Consider the following 26,331-nt stretch of genomic DNA (forward strand, 5'->3'; position numbering starts at 1 on the left):
TTGATGCAAGTCTGAATTTTTTTAAACTAAAACCACATTGTTGCAATTTTCTCTTAAGTTTTTAAAATAAGTAAACAAGGAATCTAGGTTTAGTTTGTTGAAAATTATATATAAAGTTTTTTTTTTGTTTTTTTTTCTTTTTATATATATATAACTTGTACCAGTGATTCAAAACCATCATAAAACCCGAAACCGTATATGAATATGGTTACTAATAAAATTGAAAATACTATTTAACATTTTTTTAAGTAAACTATAGTTTTAGTCCTATTATATATTTATACACCTTTCTACATGTTTGATCATACTTTTGACAATTTGAAAGTGCTAATCCTCATGGTTGACAAATCTATCAGCTTTGGTCTTTATCCTAGTTACTGTTATTGTCATTCCGTTTAAGTACATATGGAATAAAACAAATGCCTTTTGTTTTTGTCTTTTTTAGAATTACTATTATTATTAAATTAACTAGCATGCCTAATCTAAGCTCTTCAACACCTCTAAACACTAAATCCCTAACACCTATTCTAGATTTGATGGCTTTGGTTGTGTAGTTTCCACTCCAATTCAAATTATTTGCAAGCATACATGGATGTATAAAGAAATATAAAGAGAGATAAGAGTCAGTCTGTTGGGTTTTAGTTCAAAAATAGTTTCATAAACTAGAAAAATATGGCAACGGAAGACTTTAATTTTTGAAATAACATAAACATTTTATACCCACCAAGGATCTTCTTTCAAGTTAAAGGAAAAATTAAAACACCAACCAAAGACGAGGTGAAGAAATAAAAACCTTTGTAGCTCTTTGGGTCCTTTTGGGAGGCTTGGAAGTTGATGAAGAATGTGGAACCTTTGAGACACCAACAATGACTCAACTTGATGTAGATGCTAGTCCAAATCTCTTAAACCCTCAAGCTTGAAGTTCATAACCAAAGTTTGAACTTCACGAGATTATAAATGCAAGTAATGTTCAAGTGTTCTTAACAAGACAAGAGAGAATGAGGGAGAAGAAAGGACTTTCGGCCACAAGCTTCAATGGAAGAGAATGAACAACTAGCAAAGTGAAAGCCCTCTTATTTATATGCATAAAGTGAAGTTATTAACCTATACTCCTTCTCTAGCCTTCAACTTTCGGCCATGGTGAGGAAAAAGAGAAGATTATGTTTAAATTTTATAATCTCAAAGTTTATAAAATATAAACTTTGTATTTAGGGAAAAAGACAAAAGGATTCAAGTAGTCCAAAAGTTTGTACATGATTTATAAATCACACCATATGATATATTATGTTACTTGCTAATGAAAATGATTATTTCCTAGAAATAAATAAATTCCATTTTAATTATAAGAGTTTTATTGAATATTTATTAAAATCAATTTCTAATAAATAATCAATTGTATCAAGTTGTTGTTAGTGTGACCCATTAGTATCATATGTTATTTAGCATTATCACTTTAATATGACTCTTGAGCATATTAGACGTTTCAATCTCCCACTTGTGCAAGACTCATATTAGATTGATATAGACAGTGGTGAACGTTTAGCAACATTTCACCGCCCCTAAGACCATACGACTGTTTGTGCTATTCTATCAATGCCCAATTCCCAAAAAGCTCAAAGCTACAGTTGGTGTATAAGGTAAGTTTATCAGTTATTCCTTTGCTACAGACATCTTGTTGAACATGAGATTTGGATCGCGATCAATCTCATTAGTTGTTTAACTTTTGGTAAGGCGCCTTAGATATCTAACTCTCAACACATAAGAGGAACAAACCCCATCTTGACTACATAAGCCTCTTGTGTAGTTCACACCATACCTGAAAATGGCTTTTATAACTGCCCGGTTAAGGAACAACATTTAACCATTATCAAAGCATAGTACTCCCTACACGTAAGTCCCACTATGTATATCAAGTGTTAAGGATACAAAGATAATACCTTTTAATCAAGCATCAGTCACGATAGTGATCCACGAGATGATTTCGATGCAGGTCAGTTCAATACTAGTTCTCTGATAAGTACCTATGAAACTTGGTTACAACCACTTGCCTAATTTCATCTAGTGAGAGTCAACCAATCTAATTCATATTAGTCTTACTTTAAAATTGCTCCCACAATTATAACCGACTATGAACTTTGTAACACCGTAAATTTTCAAACAAATTTTTCATTTTCAAAATCACATAATTCTCAATACCACATTTCAAAACCACACTTGTCAAATTGTCAAAAACACAAATTCATAAATTGTTTGAGAAAATCTAGGATCCTCAAAACATAATCTTCATCTCCTGTGTACAATCAATCCGGCGCCTTCCCATGATCCTGAGAAGTACCTGAAACACATAACACATAACACGGTAAACATAAAGCTTAGTGAGTTCCCCAAAATACCACACACATCTCATTAGCCTCTCATGGCTATATCTCATAAAGACCCTCTGGTCCATGTGTCTCAGTGAGGAACCTCCGGTCTCATAACTCGGGTTGGACCCTCCGGTCCTAACTCAATACAACTCGGAACAATACACAACATAAATCACAAAGACATAATACATGATATCACAATTCTCAATATAATCATACAAGACCATTCGGTCACACAATGCCACTGCTCATGGGAAGTATAGTGAGAAGACTCACCTCGTAAGTAAAGCAAATATGTCTCGTACTCACATCACAGGTCTAGCCTCCGCCTAACATATACCATAATTATCTATAATTAATAAACGACCCTCAAAGATGCTAGGCTAAACCCACTACTAATTATCAGAAGGATAAAAGACCATTTTACCTTTCCATGGCCTCTATAGTCCATAGTTTGACCAAACCCAAACAGTCAACAAAAGTTAACACCAGTGCGTACGCTGGGCGTACGGCCCCTTTACGTTGGGCGTACTACTTCGCCATGCATGCATCGGGGATCTTCGACGCTACGCTGCGCGTACCTGGGAGTATGCTCGGCGTACGTCCTAGACTTGTTTTTCCCACTCTCTTGGTCTTAATCCGTTAAGACCATAACTATACTCTCAGATTTGGACTTACTAAAGGCTCATACTCCATAAAGTTCGTGACTTTAAGCCTTTTCATGGCTGAGAAAGTCTAAAACCCAAATACTCTCACTCTTTACTCACAAAAGTGCTCATATCTCATGCATGGGGTGATTTTGACGTCCAAGATCCCATTTTTATGAATCCAATCCACTAGAGACACTTAAAGGGACAAGCATTAGGCTCTGGAGTTCAACAAATTCATAAAGCTTTAAGATTTGTGAAAAAAACCCTAAAATGAACTATAATATGCACAAATCAAAAGAATGAGAAAGCTTTGAGCTTGATACCTTCAAATGACGCACCAACCACAGGGAAGCTCAAATCCAAAACTTGGACTCCAACTCTATTCTCTTCAAGGCTCCTTCTTCACTCAAAGAATCCTACAAGAACACTTAGAAGCTTACAAATAGCCACTCAAGCTAAGAGAACGCAAATTTGGGTTTTAAAGGGGGTTGAAGACTGTAAATGGTGGCTAGAAATGAGGCTATCATGTTCCTTAAATAGGGACTCACCCGACAATTAGGGTTTTCATTCTAAGCCTAGTACGCCAAGCGTACCCTCTGGTACGCCCAACGTACTAGATGGCTTCCGTGTCCAAATCACGCACATGAGTACGCTGAGCATACACATGCGTACGCCCTGCGTACTCAACTACCACCTTTTCTCAAATAAAGGGCCAAACTTTACAACTACAATAATAAAAGGGTTAATAAGATATACCTGGTCTTAGGATGTTAGAATTCTCCCCCACTAGAATCAGACTTCGCCCTCGAAGTCATCTTCTAGAAATAAATCTGGGTATTGCTCGCACATCTCGGACTCGGACTCCCAAGTCCACTCGGATCCCTTCTGATGTTGCCACTGAACCTGAACCAGAGGCACCTCTTTATTCCTTAAGACCTTCACCTTCCCATCCAAGATTGCTATCGGCCTCTCTATATAGTTCAGGCTTTCATCTACCTGAATGTCCTCTAAAGGAACCATTGCCGTCTCATCGGCTACACACTTCCTCAGCTGGGCCACGTGGAAGGTGTTATGAATCTTGCTCAACTCTGCAGACAGCTCCAATCTATAAGATACCTTACGCACTTGTGCTATCACCTTGAAAGGACCAATGTATCTAGGGCCCATCTTGCCCCATTTCCTGAATTGGATCACCCCCTTCCATGGGGATACCTTCAGGAGGACAAAATCTCCGACTAGAAACTCTTTGAATGATGCCGGTCGGCGTAACTCTTCTGACGACTCTGGGCCGTTAGTAACCTCTGTCTGACCTGCTGGATCTGCTCTGTCATCTTGAGAACTATCTCGGTGCCCCCATCACTCTCTGCCCTACCTCTCCCCAACAGATGGGAGTCCGACACCTTCTCCCATATAAGAGCTCAAAGGGAGGCATACCAATACTAGAATGATGGTTGTTGTTGTATGAAAACTCAACCAAGGGAAATAAGTGTCCTAACTCCCACCGAAGTCCATAACACATGCATGCAGCATGTCCTCGAGCGTCTGAATCATCCGCTCGCTCTACCCGTCTGTTTGTGGATGATATGCAGTACTGAAGTGCAACCGGGTACCCAAATTCTCATGAAATTCTTCTAGAACCTGGAGGTAAAACACACATCTCGATTCGACACTATCGATGTCGGCACCCCATGTCGTGTTACCACCTCTCAAACGTAGATCTCGGCCAATTTCTCCGTAGAAAAGCTCTCACCGATAGCTAGGAAGTGAGCACTCTTTGTCAACCGGTATGCAATCACCCATATCGCATCGATACCACGCGCAGTCCTCGGTAATTTGGTGATAAAATCCATGGAAATCTGTTTCCATTTTCCACTGGGGAATCTCTAGGGGATGCAACGGGCCATGTGGTCACTGGTGCTCCGCCTTGACCTGACAACAGGTCAAGCATCTCTCAACTACTCATGCCACATCTCTCTTCATGTAGGGCCACTAATAATCCCTCTTCATATCCAAATACATCTTGGTGGCCCCCGGATGGATCGAGAATCTCGACCGATGAGCTTCCTCCATCAAAATACGTTGAGCTTTGCCAGTATAAGGCACCCAAATCTGCCCATGGAAAGTCATAAGCCCTCGACTGTCCGTCCCAAACTCGAAAATCTGCCCAATCACCCGTACTCTCTTACGGTTCTCTGGTCTCGCTGCCACCACTTGGGCCTCTCGAATGGTATCTAAGACCGGAGTCGTCACTGTCATCCTCATGCATACGTCTTGGATCGGAGCACTCACCGCTCTATGACTCAGCACATCGGCTACCACATTAGCCTTGATAGGGTGATACAAGATCTCACAATCGTCGTCTTTCACTACATCTAACCACCTCCTCTTTCTTATATTCAGGTTAGGCTGAACCATAAGGTACTTCAAGCTCTTATGGTATGTATATATGGTACACCGGACACCATACAGATAGTGGTGCCAGATCTTGAGGGCGAACACCACCGCCCCCAACTCCAAATCATGCGTGGGATACCTTGTCTCGTGAGGCTTCAACTGCCTTGATTCATATGCTATTACATTCCCCCTCTGCATCAACACTGCACCCATCCCTGATATAGATGCATCACAGTAAACTACTAAGTCCTCCACTCCCTCGGGAAGGGATAACACTGGAGCTTCACACAATCTTTGGTGAAGAGTCTCAAATGAGGCCTGCTACTCGGGGCCCCAGGCAAAAGTAACACCCTTCCTGGTCAATCTGGTAAGAGGAACAAAAATCTTGGAGAAATCTCTAATAAATCTTCGGTAGTAGCCTGCCAGGCCAAGAAAACTCCTGATCTCGGATGGGGACCTCGGCACCTCCCATCGCATAACTGCCTCAATCTTAGTCGGGTTGACCAAAATCCCATTCTGATTAACGAGGTGCCCTAAGAACTGGACCTATCGTAACCAAAAATACACTTGGAGAATTTGCCGTAAAGCCTCTCCGTCCTCAATACTCCAAGAATCTCCTGAAGATGTTCCTCGTGCTGCTCTCTGGACCTCGAGTATACCGGAATATCGTCAGTGAACACGATCACCGACCAATCCAACATGGGCCTGCACACCTGGTTCATGAGATCCAGGAACGCTGCCGGTATGTTGGTAAGTCCGAAAGGCATCACCACAAACTCGTAGTGCCCATAACGAGTCCTAAAGGCCGTCTTCTGGATATCCTCCTCGAAAACTCTCATCTGATGATACCCAAATCTCAAATTAATCATGGAAAACCAAGACGCCCTCTGCAACTGATCGAACAAATCGTCGATCCTCGGTAATGGATAACGGTTCTTGACCGTCAACTTGTTCAACTCCCGGTAGTCGATACACATTCAATATAAACTATCCTTCTTCTTGACAAAAAGAATAGGCGCTCCCCACGGTGAGCTACTCAGTTTAATAAAACCCTACCCCTGCAGCTCCTGGAGCTGTGAGGATAACTCCTGCATCTCGGGCGGCGCAAGGCAATAAGGTGCCTTAGCAATAGGCGCCGCACCCAGAACCAAATCGATCCAGAACTCCACCTGCCTCTCATGAGGCACACCCGATAACTCATTGGGGAAAACATTCGGGAACTCACACACAATCGAAACATCCGAGATAGAACTCGGCCTCTCAGTGGCAACTATCGTATCCGTCATATATGTTAAATAACCCATACATACCTGCTGTAAACTTTGCCTTGACCTGGCGGTAGAACAGAAATCTGATCTAGTTCTGGTCCCCTCGCCATACACAGTAAGCACTCCCCCAATAGGGTCTCGTATGGTCATCATCTGATGCTCACAGTCAATCACAACTCCAAACTGACTCAACCAATCCATGCCCACTATGACACAGACATCACACATTGCTATCGACACCAGATCTATCGGGAACCGAACACCGAAAATATCTAATACACATCCTCGAAATACATCAGTGGAAGAAACCTCATGTTCGTCCGCTATAGAAACCCTCAATGATCGACTCAACGCCTCGCGTATGACAGTAATGTGACGACTAAAGGATAAGGACACAAACGATCGACTCACACCCGAGTCAAATAACACCAAAGCAGGCACATAACTCACAAGAAAATTACCTATATACAACATAGTATAAGCACAAACAAATCTCAAAATAACATGAATAAAGAAATGCGTACCAGCCACGACATCAAATGCTACGCGGACCTCCTCCGCTGTCAACTGGAAAGCTCTTCCACAAGCCCTCGAAGCCTCGGCCTTCACCGGAAGACTATCAGTAGCGCGCAAGGCAGCAGGAGTAGAAGTCTGGGCTGATCCCTGAGTGAGCTGGGGGCACTCGGACTTCCGATGGCGGTCTGGTTCTAGTGAAAGCAAACTGCAAATCCCTTAGGACAGTCCTTCGCCATATGTCCCTCTTTTCCACACTTGTAGCAAATCCCTACTCGGCATGATTCCTTATGACTCTTGCCGCACTTGCCATAAGTGTGGCCCTTCTGGCCCCCAACTCTCATATCAACAGGCTTTTCCCGCTCCATCACCGACTGTGACTGTATCGGTCCCTTGTCTCTACCTCGAGACTCCTCCTCTTCTATGGTCTGCAACTCTAGCTCAATCTCCTTCTTCCTGGCATTGATATGAAGCTCAACCAATGTCCTATATGAAGAGTTCGCCATGAACTCCCATATATCCCTCCTCAGTATGCTTAGATATTGGCTCATGAGTGCCTGCTCCGAAGACACGTGCTCAGGTCAAAATAGCACCCTCTCATGGAACATCTTCGTGATCTTGGTCATAGTTTCTGTCTTCTACTTGGGAGATAGAAACTCCTGGGCTAACCGTTCCCTCTCCACGTGGGGAACATACTCATCTCAGAATAATTGTGTAAATCTCTCCCATATCACTGCAGCATGATATGCAGGAGTAAAGCTAGTAGTCATGAACTTCCACCAGTCCTTCACTCCCAAGCGAAGCTGGTTCAACGCAAATCGAACCCTCAAGTGATCTGGGCACGAACATGTATAGAAACATCCCTTAATGTCAGAGATCCATCTCATGGAAATAATTGGATCTTGTGTCCCATCAAACTCTAGTGGCTTCGTGTTGCTGAACTCCAGGAACAACAATGAGTCACCTCCCTGTGGCCTAGCAGCAACTACGGCTGCGGTGGCTGTAGCAGCCGCAACCTCCATAACAACAACGTATCGATCGTTGAATGTCTCAATCATCATGGTCTTAATAGACCCAAACATATCTGGTATGGCCTCTCTGATAGTTGCGGCCACCTCCTCATGAATGATCTTGTGGATCTCCTCGTCATTGGCACTGCTGCTCTCGGGGTTGTGGCGTGTACCCACCATAATGTCTCTGAAACACAACACGAAAAATCATCAAAGACTCGTTTGAGCATACTCACACTCGATTCCCATCCCTACATGCTCCTAAGCATCCTAAGGGTTCTTACTTGGGTCTGATACAGATCCGGTGCTTTCAGTAGTACAGGCCCAATACTACCTTCATCACCAACCCGTAGTCACCCCAAGTCCTCTTCCCAGGATCCTAATTCACAAGTACTCTATCTCTCACTAGTATCAGGCTACTCTCTCTCTCAGTAGGCTCCTCCTATGCCCATCGAGGTATCTCTCCTAGATTACTCAAACTCTCTATAAAGATTCCTGTTATGTTTCTTCTACTCAGTACACATACATAACAAATAACAGATAACAACATCTCCTAGGCTAAGACATCACAAATCAGGCAACTCTAGCCCTAAAATATGAAATACCTATCCTATCCTCTAACATGCATCCCTAATATCTCATAAATATCTCATAATATAAACACATAAGAGTATTTTAGGAAATCACCGTTTGGGCTCTGGCTGATTGTACACACTACTCCATCCCCTTTTTCTCTTAAAAACTCTTACTCATTTTAGAAAAATCATTTTTCCTTGAAATTTTTTTCTTAAATCCTCAGTTTGAGTTCAGACATACCCCGAAGGTACATCCGAATCCCTCAAACCAAGGCTTCGATACCAACTTGTAACATCGTAAATTTCCAAACAAATTTTTCATTTTCAAAATCAGATTATTCTTAATACCACATTTCAAAACCACACTTGTCAAATTGTCAAAAATATAAATTCATAAATTGTTTGAAAAAAATCCAGGATCCACAAAACATAATCTCCATCTCGTGTGTACAATCAAGTCGGCGCTTTCCCGTGATCCTGAGAAGTACCTGAAACACATAACACATAACACGGTAAGCACAAAGCTTAGTGAGTTCCCCAAAATACCACACACATTTCATTAACCTCTCATTGCTATATCTCATAAGGACCCTCCGATCCATGTGTCTCAGTGAGGACCCTATGGTCTCACAACTCGGGTTGGACCCTCCTATCCTAACTCAATAAATCTCAGAACAATAGACTACATAAATCACAAAGATAGAATACTGGATATCACAATTCTCAATATAAGCATACAAGAAAATTCAGTCACACAATGTCACCACTCATGGGAAGTATAGTGAGAAGATTCACCTCGTAAGTAAAGCAAATAGGTCTTGTACTCAAATCACCGGTCTAGCCTCCGCCTAACATATACCATAATTATCTCTAATTAATAAACGACCCTCAAAGATGCTCGGCTAAACCCACTACTAATTCTCAGAAGGATAAAAGATAATTTTACCCTTCCATGGCCTCTATAGTCCATAGTTTGACCAAACCCTAAAAATCAATAGTAGTGCACATGCTGGGCGTACTACTTCGCCATGCATGCATCGGGGATCTTCGACGCTACGCTGCGTGTACCTGGGAGTACGCTCGGCATACGTCCCAGACTTGTTTTTCCCACTCTCTTGGTCTCAATCCGTGAAGACCATAGTTATACTCTCAGATCTGGACTTACTAAAGGCTCATACTCCAAAAGTTCATGACTTTAAGACTTTGCATGGTTGAGAAAGTCTAAAACCCAAAAAATCTCACTCTTTACTCACAAAAGTGCTCATATCTCATGCATGGGGTGATTTTGACGCCCAAGATCCCATTTTTTATGTGTCCACTCCACTAGAGACACTTAAAGGGATATGTATCAGGCTCTGGAGTTCAACAAACTCATAAAGCTTCAAGCTTTTGGACAAAAATCTTAAATTGAACCATAATATGCATAAATCAAAAGAATGAGAAAGCTTTGAGCCTGATACCTTCAAATGACACACCAACCACATGGAAGCTCAAATCCAAAACTTGGACTCGAACTCTATTCTCTTCAAGGCTCCTTCTTCACTTAAAGAGTCCCACAAGAACACTTAGAAGCTTACAAATAGCCACTCAAGCTAAGAGAACGCAAATTTGGGTTTTAAAGGGGGTTGAAGACTAGAAATGGTGGCCAGTAGGGATGAAAGTGAGTCCAAACCCGGACCGGATGGACCCGGACCCGGAAAACCCAGAACCGGTTAACGGGATTTTGTAGAACCGGAAACCGGACTGGTATATAGGAACCGGTTTCGGTTCGGTTTCGGGTACGGTACCGGGTAAAGTGGGTCTAGAACCAGAAAACCCGGAAACATCAAAGTGCGTAGGTTGGAACCGGATAATGTGGGTTTAGAACCGGAAAACCCAGATAAAGCGGAAATTTTTGGTAATTACTTACTACTTAGTGGGTTGAATTTTGAAAATTTCATATTGATATCCTGACTTTGGGGGACTGTAACTCATTGAATAAGAAACCCAAATTAACATAATTATAGTTTAAAATCATGTACAAACTCTAAAATACACTCTGGAAAAAACCGCATGTCAATCCAACTTTAAACAAATGAGATATGCATGTGCTAACATTTTCACAGAATACAAATTACAAAAACAAATAGCTGAAAATTGAAAATTTCAGTTTTGATATCTCGACTTTGGAGGACCGTAAATCATTGAATATTAAACCAAAAATGACAAAATTATAGTCTAAACTCATGTACAAACTGTAAACTACAAGTTGGAAAAAACCACATGTCAATCTGTCTTCAAACGAATTAGATATGCATGTTTTAAAACTTTCACCGAATACAAAAAAACTAAAAAACTAAAAACTTCCAGCTTTGATATCTTGACTTTGGGAGAGTTTAAGTCAATTAATATAAAAATAAAAATGGCAAATTTATAGTGTAAAATCATGTACAAACTCTAAACTACATGTTGGAAAAAACCACATGTTAATCCGACTTCAGACGAATTAGATATGCATGTTTTAAAACTTTCACCAAATACAAAAAAACTAAAAACTTCCAGCCTTGATATCTCGACTTTGGGGGAGTGTAAGTCAATGAATATAAAGCTAAAAATGACAAGTTTATATTCTAAAATCATGTACAAACTCTAAAGTACATATTAGAAAAAACTGCATGTCAATTGGAGTTGAAACGAATGAGATATTCATATTTTAAACTTTTCACAAAAACCGGTTCCGACCCTAAAAGTGGTTCTGGTTCCAAACACCGGTTCCGATTTTTAGACCCGGTTTACCTGGACCTGATGGACCCAAACCCGGATTACCCTGAATCCGGATAAAGCCAATTTTTAAACCCGAAACCGGAACCGGTTCTATATATTCCGGTTTTAACGGTTCCGGTTCCAAACCGATTCCGGTTCTGATTTGGTTTTCCGGTTCTAAATCTCATCCTTAGTGGCCAGAAACGAGGCCATCATGTTCCTTAAATAGGGAATCACCCCAAAATTAGGGTTTTCATTCTGAGCCTAGTACACCCAATGTACCCTCTGGTACGCCTAGCGTACTAGGTGGCTTCCGCGTCCAAATCACACACATGAGTACGCTGAGCGTACACATGCGTACGCCCTGCGTACTCAGCTACCACCTTTTCTCAAATAAATGCCAAACTTGACAACTACAATAATACAAGGTTTAATGAGATATACATGGTCTCGGGATGTTACAAACTTTAAGAATAATAACATTATTCATGGATTAAACTTGTTAATATAAAACACAACAAGTATTAATGTGATGACTATATCCCAACATATCATAACATTTTTCTAATAGTTATTGTTATAATTTTCCAATATCCAAATACTAAATTCAAATAAAAAATCCATTTCTAGAATAATAAAGTCTTACAGTTGATGTATGACCAATCATACTTAGCTCAAAAGAATGACTTTATCAATGGATTTGTCAAAATTTAATTTGTATGAATTATATGAATACTATCATCTCCATACTTAACTTTACTCTAAGTATAGTTAAATATCTTGGAGAATATGATTGGTGTTCTTTCGTGACATAGAGTCTCTTAGCTTGATTAATTATACTCTCGACGTCACAAGATTTCTATGTGATCCTTGAATGCCAGAAATCAACATAGTTTTTCAATGATCTCATTCATCCAATCATATTTGAATTCAACTTCTAAAGTAATGTATTCTTATTTTGTACTAGATTATGTCATTATGTTTTGCTTAGAGCTCATTCCAACAAGACATACCCTTCATTCCATAATGAAGTCAAAATCCAATTAACATCTTGTGTAGCTCTTTCCATAAAGATCCTTTCCAAGCTGATTGTCTCATATACATTCTCTTAGTTCTTCTAAAGTACTCTTAGAATGCTCTCTTTGTCATCTAGTGACCTAACCATGTATTCAATTAGTATCTTATAACATGCGTACATCATGATCAAATACGATGTCCTATGCATAATATGGCGTAAACGATGAATTCATTTGCCAAGAAAATAGAATATAAATCATTTCATCTCGTTCAAACCTATGAGCTCTGTACTTTTGAGGCTAGCTCAAAATGGTGACATATGACAATGCCAAGAATTCTCCAAAAGAATCTTGTGTATTGATCCCTTTCAAGATATTGCTAATATATGTATAAGGACATGAAACTTATAACATTCATTTTATCTATCCCTTATAGATTTTACATTCCAAGAATGTATCCTTTCCTTCCTAAGTCTTTCATTTTTAGAAACACTTTCCGAGTCAAGGTGAAAACGACCTTGTTTAGTCCGAATGTGATTTCAAATGATTAAGTATGTCTTATTCATACAAGATTAGGAATTTCACTATGCTCCCACTAGTTCTTAGTAAACACACATGTTTTATTCATTTTGATATAAAAACATACCTTGTGGTTTTACATAAAATGATGATTGCAACATTGAGATGTTTGCTTAATATCCAAAAGTGGATCTCAAGCTCTACACATTTTGTTAGGATAATTTGGATTAAGAAAACCTGGAGGCTAATCTATATAGATATCTTCTAGTAGATGTCTATTAAGAAAAAGCGGTCTTTCTTGAAATCTATTTACTATATCTCATATTATGAATATGAATTTATAGTAAATAATATCCTTGTTGATCTAATCATAGCTACTTGCGAAAAAGATTTGATCACAGTAAATGTTATGAGTATGATGAGGACCATAGTCAATGACATGAGTATGAGAAAATCCTTTTATAACAAGTCTTTCTTTAAATGTGTATGATTATCCATGTAATTTATTCTTTTTAGAAGAATTATTCACTCCTTCTAGCCTTGCTATAGGGATAAATTATAATCAAGCCCATACTTGATTCTCATACATGGATTACATCTCATGTTCATGACTCTAAGTCATTTATTAGATTCGAGATCTGACATAGCATCTTGGTATTTGATGGATTTTCCCGAAACCTTCAATAAAAGCTCATCAATGAGAGATTCCATATTTCTCAATTCATAGATGATTTTTACCATTAATGCGAACAATTTGTGTTAAAACTAGTGCCAACTATTACTACATAAGGTTATGGTTCTTGATATGCTTCAAGTTCCATGTACCTCCCACTTGCTTTGTCATTAGAATCTTGCTTTCTAATCACTTAAATTTCACAAGAATAATAGGACTTATTCTTGGCGGATTTGCATATAATAATCTAAGCCACATTTAGAGTATTATACAAATATGTGTTTAGTAGATTTTGGGTTTAGAAACTTTAGTCCAACATCGACTTCAAATCCACAAAACACTAAGTAAGATGAGGACGGAGCCCTTCCATACTAAATCTTATAAAGTGTTTAATCTACTTATAATTGGTATTTGTATTTAAGATACAATTAATAGTTATTGAAGTATTATCCCAAAAATATTAAAGGAGGATATTTCTACCGATTAGAAAGTAAATCATACCAAGTAAGATTTAATTCATCATTTATTATCATTAAGGCCTTATATGGTTCTTACAGTTTGTATCTCAACTTTTGAAATCTTCAACAAAGATTTCACAATTATGCTTTACCACGTAAAATATAATTAAAACTGCTATAGTTGTTAATAAAGTTGATTTGGTATCTTGCGCTTAATCTCAGACATTCATTAGAAAGGAAGTCATACACCAAAGTGTATAGTTCCTTAATTATTTTCTCTACACCTTAGTAAAAATATCATTAGGAATCCTTTACATATAAATAAGGTTCACATATGTCAAATAAACTACATTATTTGCCTTCAAAGATCCCTTTCTTGAAGTTGGAATATGTGAATGTCATTCATAAAGATAACAATGTCAATGAGTTTGACTTAAAACAAGTTTAAGTCAAAAGTGTTTTCATATAGAACTTGATTTTATTTATAAAATATTGATATTTACTCTACAATTCTATTAAGAGATCTAGTCTCATAAATAGAAGTTAATCATTTCAGAATATTAATATTATCGTTATGAAAAACTATTGAGTAAATTATCAAACATTTGAATAAAATAATGGAGACATAAATTTAGACATTCTAAATTAAAACATACATTGTTCCAAAACAAATATTATTTTGCATTACAAGTAATTTATGTTCCAAGCATAAATAATAAACTAAACTCTGAGAGTGTAGTTCCAACTTGATTGTGCTCAACTTGGTTACTCTTCAACAAATATTTGCAAGCCATTCACAAATATTAGATTAACATTTAAGTACCAAGTACCTAAGTGTTATATGAATAACATGTGTTCTATCTAGTAGATACTAGAAGTACTAGTCTCTTCCAGACTTTATTTCCAAATAAGAGGAGTAAATCCTCTTCCAATATCCACTTTCTTCTTAAAAGAAACAAGATCCATCCATGTGGGCTTTAGTAGATTTCTTGGGCTTAAAGGTGTCCAGTCCATAAAACATGTGCCTCTTAGATCACACAAGGTGATTCTTTTATCCTTGCATTATTCTAATGTTTAAACTAGCTTTAAATAAATTATCACTGTATTTATTGGAATATTGCTTGACCTGTTATATCATTAGATATATGTTTAAATTATCCAAGACTTCATAGAAGTCATGAATAACTATTCCTCGCTTGATGTTAGAAACATCTTTAGCATCACGGTGATGCCTTTACTAGGTATCATGTTTAGACTCATTGCTCAAAGCAAATAGTTTAGGATTAGGACCTTTAAGTGTATACAATTTCATATCTCTTACGAGATTGTATTTTAAGACATGAACCCATTCATTGAAGTTGTATCTATTGAATGTTATTGTTTCATTAAGTCATTAAAGAAAATGACAATTCATGATAATGAGAATGGATTATTTAACTACAAACTTTTAACAAAATTCATTTAGTATTTTCAATATTTAATCTTCAATAAGTAATACCCTTTTAGTTTCCAAAAACATTAATTATCAAAGTCTAGGATCCAAGTCGCAAAACAAATAAATGGTTAGGTATCCTTTATCCCATCCATTTGAATTCAACTCGGCAGATATCGATTATCAGTTATTTCTTAGTATATAATTCCTAGATTTATGGGATCGTTAATAACAAATTTAATTAGACATGTTTGATCCAATCTATGCCTCAGAACTCTCTTGCTTAGGTATCCTTTATCACAAAAGATTTCCGATCAAATCGTCCAATTTGAAAAACTTGTGTAATCGGCCTATAACTTGGTTATAGAAATCGCGAAGACACCCTGTCCATCAAAAGACAACACTAAGCGGTTAGGTATCCTTTATCCCACCAGTGCATACAAGAGACGTGCAAATGTTTTTCAAAAGGATTGCATAGATTTGAGGTTTGTAAAAAGGGTCTTTATATGTTTTATAATTCTAGTTTAAAAACATATGATATCATGGTTATTACATGCATACAATAAACCATGGTATCAATTTTCAAAAGAAAGTCACTTTTAAAGGTTCTATATAAAAACCTAGTTTTATATAATTTGACGCAATTCAATTTTAATAACCGGTATTAAGTTTGAATGCATTTGAACTTTTTATATCTTTAATAAAACTTCATTTTATTACTTATATATTTGGAGTTTGTATAAGTTACAAAAATCACCATTTTAAAACTTATAATGCAGTATTTCAAAATTAGCCGTTGTTAATGAGTTTTATAAAACTGGGTTTTATTTTTAAAATAATAACTTTTTACATCTTATGTCCAATTTTGAAAACCCAAACTCCATGTGTTGTTTATTTTGTCCAAAATTATTTTAGCATGTGGAAAACTAATTTATCAACCACACATAATAATTGCATAAAATAAACAACACAAACATGAAAAAAAAAAGTATGCATAAACATAACCAACTAATGACATTTTGTGAGCCCACACAAAAATGTCAAGTCCATTCCTAAAGAGAAGTTTAAAGGGACTAAAAAAATTCTTGTAATGTTGTTGTAGAAGCTCCCACTTGAGTAAACACCCATTGCTTGCAAAAGATAGGAAACACTTATTGAATGCCAAAATTCAGCAACTGTCGCTAAAAGTCCAACATCCCTTTGTTAACAGCATTAGCGACATATTTCAGAAAAATGTCACTGAAAATCCTGCACACCTTTTAGACTTGAAAATTGCTCTTTTGTCTTCAAAAAATGGTTCCAACTTGATTTCTTGTTACATTTTTGTTCAAATTAATTAATTATAAAAACTAATCTATTACTTTACAAAAATAACCAAGAAAGGCTAATATATTTAATTATTAGATACCATATGAATAAATAAATTATTACAACCATTTTATAACAAAAATAACCAACAAAACAACATAACAACACATTGGTCCTTGGCTAGTTTATGCACATCATATACATCAATATACACATCAAACAACCTTTGTTTTTCTAAGACAACTTTAAATGACAAAAGATGCATGAAACTTTTGTCACATAACATAACAAAAGAAGTTGTCATAGAAAATATGTATGAACTTATTTTTATACAAAAACAAGTTATCCATATTCTCCAAAAAGTAATATTTCAAAAAATATAAAAAATCTAACCAAACTTGCAAGGTGACTGTGATACCAATTGTTGGGTTTAAGTTCAAAAATAGTTTCATAAACTAGAAAAATATGGCAACAGAAGACTTTAATTTTTGAAATAACATAAACATTTTATACCCACCAAGGATCTTCTTGCAAGTTATAGAAAACTTAAAACACCAACCAAAGAAGAAGTGAAGAAATAACAACCTTTGTAGTTCTTTGAGTCATGTTGGGAGGCTTGGAAGTTGATGAAGAATGTGGAACCTTTGAGACACCAACAATGACTCAACTTGATGTAGATGCTAGTCCAAAACTCTTAAACCCTCAAGCTTGAAGATCATAACCAAAGTATGAACTTCAAGAGAGTATAAATGCAAGTAATGTTCAAGTTTTCTTAACAAAACAAGAGAGAATGAGGGAGAAGAAAGGACTTTTAGCCACAAGCTTCAAAGGAAGAGAATGAGCAACTAGCCAAGTGAAAGCCCTCTTATTTATATGCATAAAGTGAAGTTATTAACCATTAGTTCCTTCAACTTTAGACAAACTTGTCTCCATGTTATAATAGTGTCCATGCATGCTTCTAAAGCATGATTAAACAAGTCAAAAACCCATACTCCTCCTTTAGCCTTCAACATTCGACCATGGTGAGGAAAAAGAGAAGATTATGTTTAAATTTTATAAACTCAAAGTTTATAAAATATAAACTTTGTATTTAGGGAAAAAGACAAAAGTATTCAAGTAGTCCAAAAGTTTGTACACGACTTATAAATCATACGATATGATATATTATGTTATTTTCTAATGAAAATTATTATTTCTTAGAAATAAATAATTTCCATTTTAATTATAGAGTTTTATTGAATATTTAATTAAATCAATTTCTAATAAATAATCAATTGTATCAAGTTGTTATTAGTGTGACCCATTAGTATCATATGTTATTTAGCAATATCACTTTAATATGGCTCTTGAGCATATTAGACCTTTCACCGTCTATTACGAGAGAGATAAAGAGAGAGAGAGAGAGAGAGAGAGAGAGAGAGGGAGAGAGAGAGAGAGAGAGAGAGGGAGAGAGAGAGAGAGAGAGAAAGAGACTAACCTGAATGTTGTGATTATAATGGATGATATGAAATTAGATGTTGGATATACTCTGTTATTCAGAAATATAAATTCCAACAGATGAAAACTTTGAGAGTACTCAAGTCTCACATAAAACAACTGTAACGACCCAAAAATTTCTTTTAATAAAGCCTTACTTTAAAACAAAGCCATCATTCCAAAACATAAATTGAGTATAAGTTTTCAAAACACATGTTCATTATCAGAGTAAACATTCCCAGGCTGACTAATCTATGGTGTGTGCCATGCGATCACCCCGAGCTCCTCCCTCCACTACCGGAAGTACCTGAAAACAAAACTGAAAACCGTAAGCACGAAGCTTAGTGAGTTCCCCACCTTACCACATACCATGCATAACCACATACTGCATATACTGGGCCACGCCCGCTATCCGGGACCTCGTCCCCTACTTCGGGCCTCGCCCGCTACAACGACCCCGCCGCTCCAGGCCTGCCTGGCTTCGAGCCCCTCTCGGATACAGATCTGCTTCACTTAGGCCTCGCCCCCTACTACGGGCCTCCCCCGCTACAACGGCCCCGCCGCTCCAGGCCCCGCCTGGCTTCGAGCCCCGCTCGGATACAGATCTGCTTCACTTAGGCCTCGCCTGTCACAGGGCCCCGCCCACTAACATACACTAGCACATACATATTTCACATAACAACACATAAGCTAAATATATACTAACAGCTCTTGCTCTAAGGCCTCGCCTATCTCCGGGCCCCGCCCGTGTCCTGCTACTGATGAGTCATGGGACCTCGTCCATACTCCTGCTGATAGTGAGATACGAGCCCCGCTCGTCCTCACTTCTTTCCTAACTTGGGCCTCGCCCCTGGACTGCTGCTACTGAGATGTGGAACACCATCCACACTATGCTATTGGTGAGATACGGGACCTCGCCCCCACTCACCTCCCTACCAGGCACATACGAGTATCACATAGACAACAAGTATAAACTATCACATAAACCATTCCTTGGGCACCCGCCCTCTATCATCGGACCTCGTCCGAATATCATACTAGCATACTGTGCCTAGGGCTAACCCCCGGGTCTTCTACTCATAACTACATGGGCCGACATTGTGGCCGTAGACCCATTCATACAAAAGGAAACTCACCTGATACTGCTGAACTGTTGCTGCTAATCCCTTTGACCGCTACCCGACCACTGACTCTGAACTGCTGCTCCACTAGCTCCCCGAGCTATCAATGCCAACACATTACTTAGTCTAATTGACCTTCAAAGGTCAACCAAGTCAACCCTTGCCAAAGTCAAAGTCCTGGTTAAAGTCAACCTTCCAGGTCAACCCTACTCGCCGAGTCCACTCACTGACTCGCCGAGTTCTTATGCTCAAGTCCTTCCAATCGCAACTTGACTTGCCGAGTCAGCCCCTGACTCGCCGAGTCTACAGATTCCTGAATCCTGTCCTGACCAACTCACTGAGTCCTTGCTCGACTCGCTGACTCGAGTCTTAACTCGAAGGGTTTGGGACTACGCGACCTGACTCGCCGAGTCTAAGAACAGTCTCGCCGAGCACAAAGCAATCTTCATCCAACTCGTCGAGTTGTTCATCCAACTCGCCGAGTTCATGCCCATCTTCATCCGACTCGACGAGTTGTTCATCACACTCGTCGAGTTCCTCCTCACCTTCAAGCCACTCGTCGAGTCCACTCGAAGGACTCGCCGAGTCCATTCGGTTCCACAACATACAAGGGACTTTTGAGTCATGCAGGGACTCCAAACAGTAGATCTACTCTTCCCAAGCCTATCCCCCACGTAAAGTTGCAAACTTTACGTGTGAAGATGGAGATCTAAGCAAAATACCCCATGAACTAGGGTTTGAGACCAAAGGCTCCAAAAATCCACTCAATGGCTGATACTTTTCGGGATTCTAAACCAAAACAAACATGGATCTGAGGTAGCAACCTCAGATCTGGACCTCAAGCTCGAGATTAAACTTAGACATGGCTTAAAAGCCCCAAAACTCATAACCAAAGTAGATCTGGATGAAGGAAGCGACTTATTACCTTCAAATGCTCTGAAAGGTCCTTCAACTTTGGATTTGCTGCAGTTCCTTGAAGCCTCAATGATTCCTTCCCTCCTTCTTCCTTCAAATCACCCACAAAATGGCAATGAGCTTGAATAAGCAACAATGGCGGTTTAAGGTTCGTATTCTGGGTTGGAGAGGCAGTAAAGGAGCCCTAGGAAAAAGAATGAGACGTTTAAATAGGCTCCAAGCCCCGGATTTAGGGTTTTCCTCGCACAGACCCTACTCGCCGAGTCGCCTTGGCTGACTCGCCGAGTTGGTCATTTAATCCTCGACTCGGATCCCGCTCGGACTCGCCGAGTTCCTCCTTGGACTCGCCGAGTCCCTCCTAAATTTAGGGTTTCTTTTACTTTCTTGGCTTTCAAAATCTTGGGTGTTACAACTCTCCCCCACTTAAACTAAACTTCGTCCTCGAAGTTTACCATGGCTCACCGCCTGCTATCTGCCTCCAATACCCCACCAATTGTTCCAACACCAACTGCCTACCTTCGCTGGTCTTCCTCCTGATTATTCTGACTAGCATTAACCCTTGCGGATAACCATCTCGGGTCAACCCTGACCTTGAACATTCTGGAAACACAACTTACTTAGCCGATAATCCGACGGGTACTCACCGAGTACTGCACTGAACCTATAGGGGTTCACCGCTTCTTTCCTCACGCAATTCCCTTGCCTTCCCAAGGCGATGTTCCAAAAACAACTATCTCCTCAGTCACTGTGAAGATCCTATCTTCACCAATCCCTTATTCCCGCTAAATTCAATACGGGTCATTACCGCCAGTAACCACTGACACTCCTCTCTTGTCATAACTTGGTGTCGAGCACCCCTCGACTCAACTAACTGAATTCCAACATAACCCGCCTTCCCGCACTACTACTGACTGGATATTTCTGCCATTCCTCATCTGCCTTCCGGTTGAACTGAGACCACTCTGGTCCCTACCAACCTATCAATATCTGGATTACCGGCTCCCACCGGTAGCTGATCCCAACACCATCACTAGTTGCTCTCAGCGACTTCCAAAGAAACCTCGACCACCTAACGGCTCAATCAAATCTGCCATTCAGGCACTACAAACCTGGGATCCCCGATCCCTTATCTTGACACTAAGGTCCCTACCAGGTCCCACCTGCGCTGCTAAAACTCACGGGCCTCGCCCACGGGTCTCACCCAACCATACTACTGAGCCACCCTGCTCCCAGGTCTCATCTACACTGCTAATCTCATACGGGCCTCGCCCACGGGTCTCACCCAACTATATCCTGGAGCGGCCTCTCCCAAGGTCTCACCTCGCTAGGGCTATATAGGAAACTCCATATCATTCTCATCCATTATCCATCCTGATTCCCATCTGATCACTAGGAGATAAGGGCCTCGCCCCAACTCCGCTAACGAAGCGACTAAGGAATGCTACGACTTTCCCATAGTCTTACATCACCATCCATTGCTGACTGCTAGTGAATGCTACGGCTGTCCCGTAGTCTTACAACACTTCCACCACTGACTGCTAGTGAATGCTACGGCTACCCCGTAGTCTCACATCACTTTCTACCACTGTCTGTCAACACGAAGGCACCCATGTGCCATCAGCTCTCAAAATCCTCATTCTGACTCCCTCGAGTCCTACGGGTGATCCACCACCCGAATTCCCAACCATGAACTAACCATTACCATCACACGCACTAGCTGATGGGGAGTTTCTCAAACTCCCAACCCTGAAATCCTCAATCCATCAAACGCTGAACTACTTCCTTTCCTCCTCGGAGATCGCGCACTCATTCCGGGTCTGCGTGCTCCTCTCTGGGCACACTCGGAGGATTCTCCCCCACTTCGATCCTGCTTACCCCTTGCTGCTTGATACTCAAAAGAGATCCCGATCTTTGCTACCATTGCATAATCAATCTGCTGAGGAACCCAAGCTTACCATAGCTAGGGATCTAACCAATCCATCTCTGACACTACACGATCCTGATCTAACGAGACATACTAAGTCCCTCCCAAGCATGCTACAGCTACTGCATCCTACGTAACCTTCTCCAATAGAGCACATCCCCTATCTACCATACAAATATCCAAGGTATGCAGATGGCATATAACTCGACCATAATCAACCGCACATAAATAAAATACTCATACCGATGATGATGCAGAATCATAACGACATAATCATGCACAAATAAAAGAACTGGAAATGGAAATTGCATACCTGCAACTTCCGGCGTCGCTCGTGTCTCCAAGGTCGGCATCTGAAAAGCCCTGCTCCCTGCTGCAGGTGCCTCTACCTGGCCCTGACGGCCATCCGTGATCCTCAAATTTGCAGGGGCGGGTGCCATCACCCGTCCTGCCGAAGACAAACTGGGGCACTGGGCCTTCTTGTGGCCCCTCTGATTGCAATGAAAGCATATCAAATCTGATCCCTACGCGGCGGTAATGGTGCAATCCCTGCTAAAATGACCAGTCCGACCGCACTTGAAGCAGCCAGACTCACCACCGCTACCACTCCTGCACGCGCCCCCGTGCGCCCTGCCACAGTTTCCGCACCTACTGCGGTCTTGATGATCCCTCGATCTCGAATCCGATCCCTTGGGCCTTTTGCCCGAACCCACAGCTACCTGAACCTCATCCGACTTCCTCTTCTTCTCCATCTCGAGATCAATCTCCCTCTCCCGAGCCCTAGCAATCATGTCATCCAGCGTTTTACAGCTGGACCGGCTCACAAACTGGCAAATATCGCTCCGCAACATCTCATGATAGCGAGCCTTCTTCATCTCCTCATCGGCTGCATACTGAGGAACGAGAAGAGCCCTCTCTCTGAACTTGGCGGTGATCTCCGCCACTGTCTCTGTAGTCTGTGTCAAATCCTGAAACTCTCGTGCCAGCTGCTACACCTCAATCATTGGCGAAAACTCCGCCCTGAACCTGGCCGAGAAATCGCTCCAAGTCATCGCGTCCAACGCGGCATCATCCCCCAAAGTATGACCAATCTCCTCCCACCAATCCCTCGCTCTGTCCTTCAGAAGACAGGAAGCGAGTATGACCTTGTCCCCCTCGGGACACTTGCTTGTATGAAAAGCGTTGGCTACGTCAGCCAACCATTTGCTGCTAGCAATGGGGTCCCTAGCCCCATGATAATCTGGTGCCCCGCAGGCTCTGAACTCTCGAAATGTCAGAGTACGCGCTCCCATCAATGCCATCATCTCAGTACGGAAGGCTCCCAGCCTCTCATCCAAGATCTCCAGTATACCCTCCTTGACCGTACCAAAGATCACAGGAGTCTGAGCTAGAATACTGCGCGTAACCTCAGCTGATATCAACTCTCTCATCCGCTCCTTGAGCTGCTCGGTCCCTGAACCCGAGCCCGATCCCTCTCCGGCGCCTGAACTGCCTGCTGGTCTCTCTCGCAATGTCACCATGCTGAAAATATACCACAACCGCTATCAGAATACTCATCACCGATGTGAGACCAAACATACCCTACCATGTTCCTGGTCTTGTCTCGGCCCTTCCCGAATCGAGTACGGATCCTCTGCTTTCAGTAGTACGGGCCCATACTACCTTCCACATCTATCCGTACTTTCCTCAGGAATTGCTTTGACTCCACCAGACCCCTTAACCACTACTACCGCTCCCAGCACTATCTCATCCTAGGCTTACCCTAGGGAAACCTCTGACTCAACACAAACCAGTCCTCAACTACTGAAGGTCTCCTTGTGATGCCAATTAGCCATCACCTGGATACCATCACATGCAACGAGGCTCAGATAATCCTTCAAGTAAAAGACTCGTCCCTACAACGGTTGGACTCAAACGAGAGCTGCGCAGTAGGACCAAATCTAGCACTCTGAGATTATTCAACCCTGATTGCATGTGATGTGTTGTATCCACCTAATGGCTAACTCCCATCACTCAGAATCCCACAATGCACAGATCAAGCAGCATTCGAACAAGGGAAAATCTAACCATAACATACTCAAGCAATCATATCCACATAGCAAGAATCTGAACTAGCATGCAACACAAGTCATAAACTCAGGCATAACCTAAACAGGCTATCCTACTACTGTCTAATCAGCACTATCATGCAGCTCAAAAGCACAAATACAGGCACATAAGGCATCATCCCTAGATCCTTAGTCCTACTCTAGCATACTGTTCTACTAACTGATAATCATAACATAGACTTGTATGAGTATTTTGGGGTACTTACTTGAGCTCGGTTGATTGCATGCACCACACCTCTTTTCTCTTTTGAAAGTTCTTTTCTTTTTCTGGATTCTTTTTGTTTTTCTAAAACCGCTTTTCGTTCTCAAAATTCTTTTTAGAAAACTGTCTTTTCGCTTTTGAAAACTTTTATCCGACCCCTCAGTTTGAGTTCAGGCACACCCGAGAGTATGCCCGAATCCCTCAAACCAAGGCTCTGATACCAACTTGTAACGACCCAAAAATACGACCCAAAAATTTCTTTTAATAAAGCCTTACTTTAAAACAAAGCCATCATTCCAAAACATAAATTGAGTATAAGTTTTCAAAACACATGTTCATTATCAGAGTAAACATTCCCAGGCTGACTAATCTATGGTGTGTGCCATGCGATCACCCCGAGCTCCTCCCTCCGCTACCGGAAGTACCTGAAAACAAAACTGAAAACCGTAAGCACGAATCTTAGTGAGTTCCCCACCTTACCACATAGCATGCATAACCACATACTGCATATACTGGGCCACGCCCGCTATCCGGGACCTCGTCCCCTACTTCGGGCCTCGCCCGCTACAACGGCCCCGCCGCTCCATGCCCCGCCTGGCTTCGAGCCCCTCTCGGATACAGATCTGCTTCACTTAGGCCTCGCCCCCCTACTACGGGCCTCCCCCGCTACAACGGCCCCGCCGCTCCAGGCCCCGCCTGGCTTCGAGCCCCGTTCGGATACATATCTGCTTCACTTAGGCCTCGCCTGTCACAGGGCCCCGCCCACTAACATATACTAGCACATACATATTTCACATAACAACACATAAGCTAAATATATACTAACAGCTCTTGCTCTAAGGCCTCACCTATCTCCGGGCCCCGCTCGTGTCCTGCTACTGATGAGTCATGGGACCTCGTCCATACTCCTGCTGATAGTGAGATACGAGCCCCACCCGTCTTCACTTCTTTCCTAACTTGGGCCTCGCCCCTGGACTGCTGCTACTGAGATGTGGAACACCATCCACACTATGCTATTGGTGAGATACGGGACCTCGCCCCCACTCACCTCCCTACCAGGCACATACGAGTATCACATAGACAACAAGTATAAACTATCACATAAACCACTCCTTGGGAACCCGCCCTCTATCATCGGACCTCGTCCGAATATCATACTAGCATACTGTGCCTAGGGCTAACCCCCGGGTCTTCTACTCATAACTACATGGGCCGACATTGTGGCCGTAGACCCATTCATACAAAATGAAACTCACCTGATACTGCTGAACTGTTGCTGCTAATCCCTTTGACCGCTACCCGACCACTGACTCTGAACTGCTGCTCCACTAGCTCCCCAAGCTATCAATGCCAACACATTACTTAGTCTAATTGACCTTCAAAGGTCAACCAAGTCAACCCTTGCCAAAGTCAAAGTCCTGGTTAAAGTCAACCTTCCAGGTCAACCCTACTCGCCTAGTCCACTCACTGACTCGCCGAGTTCTTATGCTCAAGTCCTTCCAATCGCAACTTGACTTGCCGAGTCAGCCCCTGACTCGCCGAGTCTACAGATTCCTGAATCCTGTCCTGACCAACTCACTGAGTCCTTGCTCGACTCGCTGACTCGAGTCTTAACTCGAAGGGTTTGGGACTACGCGACCTGACTCGCCGAGTCTAAGAAC

The sequence above is a fragment of the Lactuca serriola genome, chromosome 8 (assembly GCF_051521515.1).
Source record: "Lactuca serriola cultivar US96UC23 chromosome 8, Lser_US96UC23_V15, whole genome shotgun sequence".
In the NCBI taxonomy this organism is placed as follows: Eukaryota; Viridiplantae; Streptophyta; class Magnoliopsida; order Asterales; family Asteraceae; genus Lactuca; species Lactuca serriola.